The following is a 13,040-nucleotide window of genomic DNA, read 5'->3' on the forward strand; positions in this document are numbered from 1 at the left end:
TATACATTCCTAATGATTGATGCACACTTTTCAACAATAAAAAAAAAAAAAACCCGCAGAAACGCAGAACATCATTTTGCCAGAATCCCTCCGTGCCTTTCTAATGTCGTGTGGAGTTTGGACCGTACGTTGTACTTTTGAGTACTGATTTATTTTGGATTTTTTACCACTTCCCGGAGGCCGCGGGGGGGGGGGGAGAGGCATGGTGGGAGGATCCAAAAAAACTCGGTGCCACAGCCATTTTGTTTGTGGGCAGCATGGTCGAATTCTGTCAGTCAGTATAAGGAGGGGTTTTTAAACCGTCTTTGTGAAATAACTATGTCTCTCACAATGGACGTTTATCTATTGAAATCAGTATTCTTAGCTCTGTTTGTGACGGTAGGTATGCAGTTGTGTGAGAAAATTAAAGCCATTTCTGTTTTTTTTTTCAGTCATCTTTCAGTACCAACGACTTGCAGATTTTTTTTTGTTCCAGGCGTGACTCGCTTTTAGGTATTATATCATTTAAACAAATTTCGCTGCGATGACCTTAAAATTGTATTAGGTGCCTTAACCTGCGGGAGGGGGGGGAAGGAGAGTTAATTAGCGTCTTTAGAATTTGGTGTGGTTTTAAAAATAAACATTTAACGTGGGAAGAGAAGGTTACCAAAGCCCCTGTATTAAAAGAGTAGATTGTTTGTATGTCTTTTTTTTTCTTTCCCTCCCCTGCCTTTCTCGCTTTTCTCTTCCCCCCCCCCCCGCAAGGACACGTTTATGTACTGAAGGAGACGGAGAAGAGGTCCTCTTGTTTAGTAGGGTCACAAAACATGAAGCCCGGGCTTTTGCTGGTGGAGTTGGGGCGTGTTTTAAAAGCCTGTATAAAATGGCACACTGCATTTCTGCATTTTTTCCAGGCTGCAGAAGGGGGGGAGAGCGGGGGATAGTGCAGACTGTGTAGGGACACTGCCCTCCTAACCAATCAGAACACGCCTGTTTGCCATTACAAAGTTGTTAACCCCAGAGTCTTCTGGCTCCTGCTGCCTATGCTTTTAATCTTCTTTGGATATTTCTCCGGTTTACCAAAACGCCCCCACAGATCCCGAGGAAAACCCTTCGGAATCGACCCCTGGTCAGGGAAGAGAGTCTCCGTTTTCGTTTACAAAGATTTTTTAAAGATGTTTGGGGATCTTTTTGCTGCGTGGAGGTGGCTATTTCCCCAGCGAGGAACCATGCACAGCCTATTTTGTTACCCTGGTTGGGAAGAGGCAGCTGTCTGCTTCTTTGCGAGGTAAGTTTTCTAATCTTCTAAGGAAATATATATATATATATTTATATATATTGGGTTTTTCCCCCCGTTTGCGGTCATTTACTCGTCTCGGAAGCGTTCCCCGCGGCCGCGAATAAAAGCTCTTTCTCCTTTAATTCTGTTAAATAATTACACCAAACGTCGTCTCGTTGTTTTTTTAATCATTAGAAAATAAATTTGCTTTTCTCCTTAAAGATGAATGTAATAGAAGCATGCGTTGGACTTACAGGTTTTATGGGGAGTTAAGATATTTGTAAGGTGGAGCTGAAGTCGGCAACATTTTTAATAAATATATCCAGAAACAAAATGTGTTTTTTTTTTAAAGAAAGGGAAACACAGTGTATTGTTTAATTGGAAAAGGGGATACGCCTTAAGGTATTTGTCTTTTGTAATTACTTGGGGGTGGGAGATGGGTGGGCTGGCTTGAGGAAGACTACAGGAGAAACTGCCCTTAGTGTAATGAAGGAGGAGATTGACATAACAGGGTTTATATTAAGTTATGTCTGTTACTAAACATTGGCCTTTTTATTCGCCAATCAGCTCCTTTTTGGTCACTCATCTTAAGCCCTCTTTATGTAAAGGATCCGAATGTGCATACCTCATCTAGGTGTCGTGGTCTTTTGAGAAGGTGCATTTGGGAGACATTTTGTAATTTTTGGCATTTTTCTAGGGTTTTTTTTTTTTTTTGCACACGGTGGGAAATCTTTTTTGTTTTGTATTGATCTGTGTTGGTGGCGCTGTGGTGCTCCTAAACAATTTATGTTCGTTTCACCAAGAAAAGAGGGGGGCAGGAGAAAGGTGGGGCAAGATTTGCTCTTTTGTATCATTCTCTCGTTTCTGCTAACGAAATAGAACTTGGAATCTTATTACTTAATTATTGTGTCTGTCTAAAAAGACGTATATATTGCATTGTAAAATCTATACATATTAAGTACAGTATACACCGTAACAGACGTGTCGTCACAGTCCTTTGTTGTTCTGAGAGACTAGAAGAGGGTTTGGATTTTTTCCCCCCTTGCTTTTAGAAAACGCTCCTAAGGTATGTGAAGAACTACTGTATGCCATCCTTTGGTAGTCTTTTCACACTTGCTGTATAAAGAATTTTTAAAGAGCTAAGAATAGTTCCATATTATCTGTGGAAGTATATGCATGATGATTTTAGCATGCAATACATTCATTAAGTATTTTTTTTTAATTACTGTTTCGGTTTTTTAGTCCTTGCTTATAAGAATTAAGAAAAAGAGAAAGAAAGTACTGTATATACATGAACCCAAATGTCGGGATTTGGCCCTTTCTTTAAAATTCTGTGTTTTTAAGGATGTTTTATAAATAGTTATGTTTTAATTCAGATTATTTTTATAAGTATGGAAGCTAAGGCTAGCAAGACAGATATTACATAAGCTTTTGTATAAATTCTACAGTAATTTTCCATGCTTGGTTTTCATGTACACACACATACAGATGCACACAAAAGACACAATTATAGTGTCCCCTGCAGACATCTATATTCTTATATAAACAAAAAGTGATTGATGTGATGCAAAGATGGCTGGAAATATATATTCACACCTGCTTGAAATAGCTAATAGCCTTATATTTTATTACATGGTTTTGAAAAGACCAAAATATCTTACAAAATGCAACAGGTTAAGACATCTATTAAAGTATTGCAAAGGAATGTTTTTTTCTCTCTAAGAATTTCTCAGCCTGGTACTATAAAGTCCCTTGTATGTGTAATTTATATAATTCTGTAGCATGTACTGTATATTTAAACAGCAATTATAGAGGACATTGATTCTTTGTATGCATTATACCAAATATATTTCACATCCTTCAAGGTAATCCTTTCTTGTCCTTGAAATAAAATTGATTTCAGAGTTGCATACTATAGCATTTATCTGAAGGTTTCAAAGTAGATTTACTTAATAAAGGTCACCTCTTTTTAGATGGCGGTAATTTAGTTGGATACATTGACAAATTTCACATTTGAGTAAGTAAAATTTGGGTTAGGTGAGAGCAGATTAGCAACAAGAGATGCTTTCACTGCTTATGGGCCTCACTATGTAATAACAATGCTTGTTTGAAAATACCAGACATGGATGTTCTCTTGCAGATCTAAGAATGCAACTCATGCAGCCTCCATCTCGGTAAAATGTGGCAGTGCAGCACATGATTGCACCATACAGTGTTGCAGGCACCTTGATACATGGGTGCAGTCCCTGGCACCTTGTATACATAGCTGCTGTGAAGGAAGAGGAGTTTGGATCGTGCCATGGTTGGCTCTAGTTGATCAACTGTTATTGATGGTAAAGGAGAGACTACTGCTCCCTCTCCACATATCTAATACTCCACACATTTACTGATAGCAGAATAAATGATGGTGTAGATTTTGGTTGTTTGGCACACCAGTGTTTCTCATCTTTCTTCAGAGAGCTCAGAGCAGTTTTGGGGTCTGTAATTTATTGTGGAAAACATATTTTGTATGTAAAGATAAGAGATTCCATTCTTTCCACCTCTATTGGATATTTGGGAAAGAGCTATACCTGAGATTTTGTTGATCTAACCAAGCACTGACCTCTGACACAAGGGAACCTAGTGTAGATAGCCTTTAGGCTCTCATAACATTAACAAATTGAATTAGATCAGACATTGCCAGACTGTTACTCAAGTTATTTTCAAGGCCCAAGGCAGCAGATGGTGAGGGCAGGTTACTTCATTATTTGGGAGTAAGGAGTTTCCCTGGTTCAGTCACAAGATGGCTACATCTGTTTTAATAAAAATGAAAACTAATCTGCAGTGTGTAGATTCTCTGCTAATACTTGGTAAGATAAATATCTAAATCTCACTATTCAGGTTCAAGAGTTGTTCAAGGCCAAATAGCATAGTTTGCATCAACAAAGCTAGTCTACCTTTAACTGTAAAAAGAGAAAAACTCATTATTTAAGTCATCATATAACACATGTTATGGTAAACTTTATTAGATGAGTGAGACCTTGTCTGTAAAGCCCACAAAAGATATTATCAACACATTTTTTAAACACTGTAAGTTTGTAGTTTCTGGATACAGTGTGATTGATATGGTAGCTGTAATAGAGAGAAAATTTAAAGGAAAGAATTGTCAGACTAAGAATTAGGGAAGTTTTGGTAACAGATTGTTAGAATGATGCATGATCTGGTATGATGAAGGCAGGGCACTTATAGGTGCACCTTCCTGAACAGATTGTGTAGGATTTATTTTGAAGCATTGGGAATAATAACACAGAAGATATGAGTGAACAAAAGCATAGAGGATTTTAGAGTGGATGAAGTAGGGCAAAGCAAAGTACTGAGAAAAACCATATATGAGGAGATAGACATTCAGAGGCAGGGAACTGGCAGGCTAATACAAGAGGGTTGAAATCTGATGCTTATAGAAAGTGCTAATGTAAGGAACTGGGAAAGAGGTCAGCTTATATACAGTTATTCTTGAGACATTCTGATATGGAGGATGATACAGCAGAAGGAAGGGCTAGAAAGGGTATGCTTTAGCAGTTTAGACAAGAAGTGTCCTGAATAATTGCATGAGTACAGTTCATTTGAGCTAGTTTATCATGGCTGAGTCCTAGTACCTATTCAGTGGCAAGATTGTAGCCTTTATAGTCAAATGTCCACCAAAAAGGTCATGTATTAGGTTTCTACAATAGGCCTTTAAGTATAACTTCAGACAAATGTCTTTTGCTTCTGGGATGCAAGTCCTCAAGATGACACAGTTGAGAGATATGTGGTATTTATATAGTTGAAACCAGAGATTATGTTCCCATTTATCTAAAAAGGAGCAGTCCCACATAAAACCGCTATTCTCCACACACATCTTGTGTCATTCTCATGCTACTGTTTCTGAAGATGAATTGGTTCTGGACAATGGTGAGTGTTTGTGTTTCAAATCAATACAAAGGTTAGTTCAGAGGATACTTGTGTTGATAAAACAGATACTTTACATTTAATATGAGAAATGCAACAATGGAGTGAAAAACCTTGAGGGTTCTGTGTTCTCTTGCCTTACTCTTCCATTGCATTTATTGGTGAGAGGATCAAGTAGCAACTCTGACATAGGTTTGCACAATATGTTTATTCTGTGGATGGAAAGATAAGTTGCAGTACTAATCACATTAAGGAGTCTGTTATAATCCTTTTCACTTTAATATCGGTATTAAAGAACCTTACGGTGCAAACCTGTGTCTACTCAGAAGTAAGCCACATTGCATTCAGTCGGACTTAATTCCAGGTAAGTACCCAGAATCGCAGCTGTAGACTTTCTGCAGTCTGAAACTGGTACAGATTCATATGGGAGGGGTGCACACATCTGTCCCTAAATTGCCCTGGTGCACGTATCCATATACAACTTAGAACTATTTGCAGAAAATGGATGAAGTGGAAAAACAAGAATTCCAAATCCTGTGGGGTTCTTCCACATGGGCAAGGACAATTTCTGCTGTACAGTAGACAGTATAAGAAGCACTGGCTGGATAGCTCAGTGGTTTAGGTGCCTGGCTGTAGAGCCAGAGCTTGGGAGTTTGATTCCCCAGTGTGTTTCCTGTGAGTAGAGCCAATGTGTGGCCTTGGACAAGCTGCACAGTCCTGGGGCGCCCCCAGAAGAAGAAGGGGATAGTAAACCATTTTTGTTTTTTCTGAAACTGGAAAAGCTTGAAAAGGGTCACCATAAGTCAGAATTGACAATAGCACATGATTATTATATATTAAAATGATATGTTTTCCCAATGAATTTGACTTCATTCCTACCAACATTGAATGGCACATGATGCTGTGTTCTCTATACACTCAGTTATATGAAGCCATTCCGTTTGTCTCTATAAACAGCTTCTACCTAACTACTGTGAATAATTCTGTATTGTTTTCAAGGTGGCTGCAAATGTGAAGAGTAGCCCATCTGTTCACCTTCAAAGAGCCTCTGGCGTTAGTTCTTAAGTTAAAATACAAATGAGATACACTGGCATTTTTAATTTGAAGTACTCAAACTGTGTGTAAGACACTTCAACAATTTAGGCTTGTGGATTTTTAAAAAATTATTTTTATTATAATTACAACAGCGGCAGAGATCTGCATGCAGAGTGTACGTTCCTCTTGACCCTCAACCTTTTTAAAAGAGAGAGAGAATGAAAGAGCCCAAGTTTGTATCCCCTACAGGGATATTATGTGATACTGGAAATGTTGAGTCACTTATATAAGGGTAGGTGAAGGGAGAATACAGAAACAGCTTTGGAGCCCAAAACTGAACATAAGATATATTTTTGCATACTGTTCAACTTCCTCATCTTTCTCACCACGGAATACACAACTTGTTTGAGTGCCAAGAGCAATAGAGCCAAAATTGGGTCTCTGAGGAAAAAAGGAAGGAATTGACGTGTTCTGATCCTCTCAGTTTATAGAAACACAAATATTTTTAAAACTTCTAAACCTTGGGGAAAGAAAAAAATCCAAAAACCTAGAGATGACTGAGGAACTTTGTAGTCACAGAGAAGTGCATATTGATTGGAAAAGGACTGTGGAGATGGGGAAGTTGGGTCATAGTGAAGTGTCTTGGTAGCGGATGTGGCTAACTAGCTAGAACCCTGAACAGAAACATCTCTATTTGAGTCTCTTTTTGACTCAACAGATTTATCTTATTTCAACTCAACCTAAACAGATAGCCATGATCTTCTTTTGCTTAAAAACAGCCCATTAGATTTGACTGAAAATCTACTGGAATTTGATCAACAATATAGTCAACAAAATATCTCTATGAAATCCAGTGGCAGTATACAGTCTTAATAGAAGTTTCAAGGGAGGTAACCATATCACTTTGTTCCAGGACAGATAACAAAATCTGAGACCCCTTATTCTTTATTTCCCACAAAATATTGTAAACTATATTCCAGTGTACCAGATAAAGTAAAATACATAGTCCCATTTTGGCATTACAGTCTGAGGCCATACAAGGATTGAAGCATGGTAGTGATGTGACGATTCAAGCCAGGTTGAGCCGCCATATCCCCTATCTATCTAAAAGACTGGCAGATCTTCAGATATTCATGGCCAGGGTCTGCAGTGAAGCTTGTAAGCATATTCTTAGAGTGTACTTGTGGGCTTTGCCTTATGAGAGCTCCCAGTCATGGAAATGCTGCAGGGATATTTAACAAAACACACTTGGAACCTATGCTGCAGACCTTCACTATGCACATGTGAAGAACTGTCAGTTTTTGGGGGAGAGAAGCAAAGAAGCAAAGCTTACATGTTCACCCTGTCCCTACCAAATTTTAGGATTTGGTAGTAACACCTCCATGGGGCTCATTTGTTTTTAAGGTACCCTAAGTAGAGTTGGGGGTACTTGTATACGAATACGAATATCTGCACAAGTGGCATTAATGAGGGTCCAGCCTCATGGGGCAGGACAGTCCACTCACCAATCCAGCATGGACGGTGCGATTCTACCAGTGGCTCTGCAGCGCACGATCTGCTCACCACTCCTGGCAGGAAGCGGGAGGACAAGCCTCACTGCAAGGTTGAAGAGTGGCGAGCAGATTACGCGTTGCGGAGCCATTTGTAGAATCGTGCCATCCATGGCGGATCGGTGGGGCCATCCAGTCCCATGAGGCTGGACCCTTGTTAATGCCACCTGTGTGGGGATATACAAATACCCCCATCTATAACTATAAGGCACTTTGTTGATAAAGTTAATAGCTGCTTCTATGTTGTCTCATCAACTTTTAATCAGAGATACTATATATGTTCTCACATAACAAAGCAGCATTCTAGGAAATCTAGTTTATCTTTGGCAATGTGTTGTTGTGCATGGTCCTTGGCTCCTGTGATTATCAAGATTAATTAAAGTAAACAGAAACCTAGCAGGAAGCAAAAACTTAGTATTAAATCCAAAACAGAACTCCTGTTTTGTTTCCACTGAACCAGCCAGGGATTCGAAACGAACTACCAGGCTTAGTTTTACAGTCTGGCTGATTTGGGCAGGATATGCTGCCAAAGTCATAATATTAAACTGTCACTTCCTGGTCAGTTTTGTGTTACTGTAATACTTCCATTAGGAGGAACCTGGATGTTAATTGCTAATGGACCATAAACCAGAATTCTCTTATTCCATTGATTCCTAACTTTGGGTAACACAGGTGTTCTTGGTCTGCTGTTCCCAGATGCTGTCACCACTAGTTGTGCTGGCCAGGGATTCTGGGAGGTGCAGCCTAAGAACACTTGGATTACCCAAGTTTGGGAACCATTGTCTTATTCTGTCTTTTTACAAATGAATGCAAGTAGTACTTCTGAACAAGGCTTTTGTGTGTCATTAAAAGATAGATTTACTTTCTTTGACTTAGCCCAGTTATTTTCACCATTTAGACAAATGGCCTTCAGCAAAATTCATTATTACCAAATTGTGGAAAATAATGTATGTTTTGTAAAAAGATTAAAAAAATGTGCAAAACACACTTCCGATGCACCTGCTTTAGTATCATGAGATGCCTTATGTGTTTGTACTAGAGATGGGGGTATACGAATACGAATATCTCCGCACAGGTGGCATTAATGAGGGTCCAGCCCCATGAGGCTAGACGGTCCACTCAACAATCCAACATGGATGACGCGATTGTACCAATGGCTCTGCAGCGCGCGATCCACTCACCACTCTTTGACCTTGCAGCAAGGCTTGTCCTCCCACCTCCTGCCAGGAGTGGTGAGTAGGTTGCGCACTGTGGAGCCATTGGTAGAATCACACTGTCTGCATTGGATCGGTGAGTGGACCGTCCGGCCCCATGGGGCTGGACCCTCATTAACACCACCTGTGCGGGGATATACGAATACTAATATCCCCATCTCTAGTTAGTACCTTTGCTTTTCTCAAAACCAGTGCTATTTTAGTAATTTGAGAATTTATGCTGATGATTCTAGAAATTCTGCAGATGTCTAAAGATTTTAATCCTGATGCATAGGGCCCGATATCCAAATTAAATTTTAAGCTCTATTTCCAGACCAAATCCTGTTCATTTTAATGTTTGTGTTTTCTCTATGAATATCTGTTTTATTTCTTTTACTTCCAGCTGCATCCTATGTTGTTGCTTCAATACTGGTGGTCTAAAAAGGGGGTAGTCAAAGTGCACTTGCCCAGGAAGGCGTCCTTATTTTATTCAAGAATTGCAAATTTTGTCCTCCAGAGGCTTCTGGAGAGCACAGATTACTCCGAAACAATTCTCTTGGTGAACTGTTTCAGCCCTTAAAAGGCCTTTTTTACAGCTATAATTGAAAGTGCGTGGATTTTGATGAAGCTAAGTACCCTCACTGTAACTAGTGTTTGGGTGAGATGCCATGTAGGTCTATCTACAAAATTGAGTTCTGTGATGAAAGACAGCTGGGATATAAATGCACTTACTTACTTACTCACTTACTCACTTAACTTATATGCCACCCACTCTACCCAAAGGTCTCTGGGCAGCTTACAACAATTAAAATACAATTAAAATACAATAAAAAGATAAAACAGTTAAAATACAATTAAAATAGATACTCTAAAAATTGCCATCAGGACCCACAGTTGACATTATTTCAATTAAAAGCCTTCTGGAACAGGAAGGTTTTGACCTGGCGCCGAAATGTCATCAGCGTCAGCGCCACATGAATCTCAGTTGGGAGGGCATTCCATAGTCTGGGGGCAGCTACCGAAAAGGCCCTTTGTCTCCAAGCCATCCCTCTTAATAAACAGGTTCCCATTGTTTTTATGGTTGTATTACTATAAATTGATATATCTTGCTTTATGTCACAATGTTGTGTCTTGAAAAGGTAGTCAGATAATCACATCAGTGATTGGGCGGTGAGGATATATGGGTACTTTTAAAAACACTGTCTTCATAGATTAGCTATCTTAGATTTCTGAGACAAAACCTTCAATTGGCCTGACAGTGGCTGAAATCCTGTTGGACAGTTACACAAGTGGCATAACTTTTAGAAGTAAATTGCTACAAGCTAGGACATCTCCATAGGCATCACTTGCACACCCAATTGCTCTTCTCAGTATGCAGCAAATGATGCCTATGGAGATTTTTAATAATAATCTTAAGCTGCAAGGAACACTATGGATCATTAACTTCAGCCCATCATGGAGGCACAGTGGAGAATTTAACTCCTATCGTCTGGCTTCATAGCTAGATACCTACACCACTCAGCTATCCAGCATGGCAGTTCACTTCCAAAAGCTACACTGCTTGTGTAAATTGCACAACAGGATTTCAACCATTATATTTCTTTTTAGAGTCTCAATTCACATTGAGTTTTTCTATTGAGGACAAAGTAATATAATTATGTGCCCAAATATTTCATTATTTATTTATTTAATTGGATTTCTACCCCGCCCATCTAGACCAAAGGTCTATTCTGGGCGACCACTTGAATTTAATGGCTCTAAAGCCCATTCCTCCCCCTGTGCGCTTACAGTCTATTGCATGAAGCAGAATGGCACTGCTGGCCACTTTCATTAGATAGGAACCTCCACATATCTTGCCATAACGTAACTATAGGGATGGAGAATATATGGTGCTCCAGATGTTGTTGGACTGCTATTCCAATCATCGCTCACAATTGGCTCTGCTGATGTGGACTGATAGGAGTTGCAATCTAACAACATCTGGAAGTGCTCTACTAACTAAAGTCTGGAGAGTACATACTATAGAAGGTATAGAATTAGAATAAGTGTTCATGTTTAGGAGTATGGAAAACAAAGTATATTCAGTGATGTAATTGTTCTGATTCACCACTCCAAACAACTTCTTTAACTTCTACCCCAATTAGCTCTTAGAAAACCTTTTGTCTGAAAGAAAAGAAGGAACATAGTAACAGTATTTTTGAAGGAAATAACATAAATCTTTGTGAAAATTAGCTTTAAAAGACCAGTATGTTTAGATCAAGTTTTTGCTAACAGCTTTTGCAGCTAGAGAAGAAACCGAGAGCATGAGTGTCACATTAATCTTAGTTGGCTGATATGAAAGCGATCACACCAGTCTCATATTCAGTAATTCAAAATCAGAACAAGAAGTAGCAGCCATTTCCTTTCTTCTGGTGTGCTAAAATACTAAAAATCATACTGTAAGACTATTTGTGTTCTATCGAGATGAAACTACAGCTGCAGTTTTGCACATTATAAAATAAAAACAAAGAACTAAAACACAGTCCAGGAAGCTTACTTCCACTTAATAAGTAGGATTCAAACTTAGCTGGATGAATGTAGGCTCCATTAAAATCAATGAGACAAATACACTACAGATATTTATTTGGCAGGCCCCTTGTCCTGTATATGTGTGGTCAAGCAGACAGCATTGAACAACTGACATTTCATTTGTGTGGCTTGGCATTTTTTGTGCAGCACTGTATATATGGCACTGTCACACACACCCAGTTTCCCTGTTTGTTCTTCCACACAACCCAGGTTCACTTTCGGGTATGACATTTCAACACTTTTTGCTGCGACCAGAGGATTTATTCCTCACTCTATCAAAAATGATTCTTAAATCACAGTTATCCAATATAACAATGTTTATTTATGTGTTTATCAGTAAATCATATAAAGTGAATCATGGATGGTTTTCTTTTACTCATTCAATAAATTGTGCTTTGGTAACATTTATATTTGCTTAGGTAGAATGATTTTAATCAAGGTATTTATTCATTTCTTATCACTTCTCTTTCCAATCATAACCGTAAACCATACAGGACTTGTACTTTCCTCGTCTTATTCTCTATCTCTCTATTACTCTTCTCTAACACAAGGCTGGTCCTAACTGCTTAAACTGCTTCTCTCTAACTGATATCCCTAACTCTAACTTCTAACTGATCTTTAACTGTCTTCCATTCCTCTTATATTTCCTTAGTTCCGCCTCTTCTGTTCAACCATTGGTTGATATATCAAGGTTCCATTGTGATTGACAGGAGTGGTTACTGAGCTGTCCGTCACAGGAACTCTTATTTATTTATTTATTGATTTGATTTGATTTGATTTGATTTGATTTGATTTATATCCCGCCCATCTGGTCTGGTCGACCACTCTGTGCGGCTAATTATCAGATTGCCTGTCCTTCAGGAGAATGCTCCTAAGGGACTATGGTATCGCTACATGTATACATGTTTTCTAAGTTATTCTGAGGAAAGGGAGTACCATGAGAGTAACACAAAGTTGCATCAAGGGAAGTTTAAATGTACTGTTAAACTATGGTGAATCCTTTTTCTCCCCTAGATACTTAGCATATACACAAAATCCAGTCGTGTGTCCCAACCTTCTGTCAGAACAGGTTTACATTATTTCTGTATATAGAGGGACATTCAGTTCAATAATTAATTTTGCCCAGTGATTATCAAATACAGATACTCCACTGTGACTTATGAACTATAAAAAGCAAAGCATGCTGCTTATATACTGCCACATATCACTTAAAGCACTCTTTGGGTGGTTTACAATTATGCAGGCTACACATTGCCCCACTAGTGGCAGCAGCAAGCTGGATACTCAGTTTACCAACCTCATAAGGATGGAATGTTGTGTGAACTTTGAGCCAGCTACTTGGGATTGAACTTGGGTTATGAGCAGAGTTTTGGTTGCAGTACTACAGTTTAACCACTGTGCCACAAGTACTCTTAGGCCAGATTCAGGTTTAAATATCACACTATGTCTTTTTGTTTATAGCCACAGTTCATCAGTTGGGATGTGCTTTTATTCCTTATTCAGGAAGAA

At 38.9% G+C, this 13,040-nt stretch overlaps 1 protein-coding gene across 2 annotated transcripts in view; it reads left to right on the top strand.

The window, feature by feature from the left end:
- The first annotated feature begins 233 nt into the window (after positions 1–233).
- EPC1 (enhancer of polycomb 1) overlaps positions 234–13,040 on the top strand; it is a 60,778-nt gene continuing 47,971 nt past the window's right edge. The window contains exons 1-2 of one of the 2 annotated variants that reach the window (XM_078378549.1): positions 234–492; positions 1,076–1,267. The gene's annotated coding sequence lies outside the window, so the exon portion shown is untranslated. Of the gene's footprint in view, positions 493–781; positions 1,268–13,040 lie in introns of those variants that run through there. The other variant, XM_020800677.3, reaches the window with a different exon arrangement.

Source organism: Pogona vitticeps, chromosome 6 (genome assembly GCF_051106095.1).
Source record: "Pogona vitticeps strain Pit_001003342236 chromosome 6, PviZW2.1, whole genome shotgun sequence".
Taxonomy (NCBI): domain Eukaryota; kingdom Metazoa; phylum Chordata; class Lepidosauria; order Squamata; family Agamidae; genus Pogona; species Pogona vitticeps.